The sequence below is a fragment of the Schistocerca nitens genome, chromosome 8 (genome assembly GCF_023898315.1).
Source record: "Schistocerca nitens isolate TAMUIC-IGC-003100 chromosome 8, iqSchNite1.1, whole genome shotgun sequence".
NCBI lineage: Eukaryota > Metazoa > Arthropoda > Insecta > Orthoptera > Acrididae > Schistocerca > Schistocerca nitens.
This window is the reverse complement of record NC_064621.1, coordinates 182,551,883-182,553,153: the sequence shown is the minus strand read 5'-3', so window position 1 is coordinate 182,553,153 and position 1,271 is coordinate 182,551,883.

Sequence of the window (1,271 nt, the reverse complement as noted above, 5' to 3'; positions counted from 1 at the left end):
GGCGGAATGTTACGTGATACCGAGTACTTATACGTTTGTGACTATTACAAAGCCATCTATCACAAAGCGAAAAAAGTGGTCCAACTAAAACATTCATATTTCTTTACTTACTACACGAATATATAATAAAAACTGGCGGTTCCTATTTTAAAAAAAACGCAGTTGATATCTGTTTGACCTATGGCAGCGCCACCTAGCGGGTCAACCATAGCGCCTTCTGGTTTCGCCCTTCAAGCTAGACGAGTTTCGTTCTTTGTAGTTTTTTCGGTTGATGCTTGTTTCTTGAGATATTTGGCCCGGTCACTAACATTGGACCACCCTGTATAGTTATTGTTGTGTTGGCAGAAGAGCCAACACCGCGTTACTACTGAAGGCCGAAATGCACGCGTCTTAGCTCACGCAGGCTGGCGTGAGGAGGGAAGAACTATGCTGACGTGAGGTCTGAAACATGACAAGGAATTAGAATTCAGAAAGCGGACGTAATTAGTTTGATTCTTAGCTTTAATCCATTAATGATGAACGTCGCTCTGAACGGTACTTCATTCACAATATTATCTTTTCAGAATACATTGTTGTAGTAACTGAATATGGCGCCTTGCTAGGTCGTAGCAAATGACGTAGCTGAAGGCTATGCTAAACTGTCGTCTCGACAAATGAGAGCGTATGTAGTCAGTGAGCCATCGCTAGCAAATTCGACTGTACAACTGGGGCGAGTGATAGGGAGTCTCTCTAGACTAGACCTGCCATGTGGCGGCGCTCGGTCTGCAATCACTGATAGTGGCGACACGCGTGTCCGATGTATACTAACGGACCGCGGCCGATTTAAAGGCTACCACCTAGCAAGTGTGGTGTCTGGCGGTGACACCACAGTTATGATCTACTCATTCATACGACGCACTGTGAACAGAAAGACCAGACATCGTGGACACTCTCATTCTTACGTTTTTGAACCTCATTTCTTCTCGTAATTACGAGGTAAGAGCGTAGTGAGATTTTCTCATGCAGCTCTTTATATGTTGGATATTGAAGTGAATAATTGATGCAGGCCTAAATAAACTAGGTTGGTGCGTAAATTAATAGAATTTTTATTTGCTGCGTTGTTAATAAATTTGCCAGTTGTCGTTTTATATTAAAATGTTCTTACCATTAGTTAACGAATGTGGCCTGTTTGAAGATTACGAGGACTGTAGATCAAGCAATAGAGAATGGAGTGTGAAATGGGAAAGAGACTAATGTTTATGATACTTTGTTCTCTTAGAATGTAATAGACG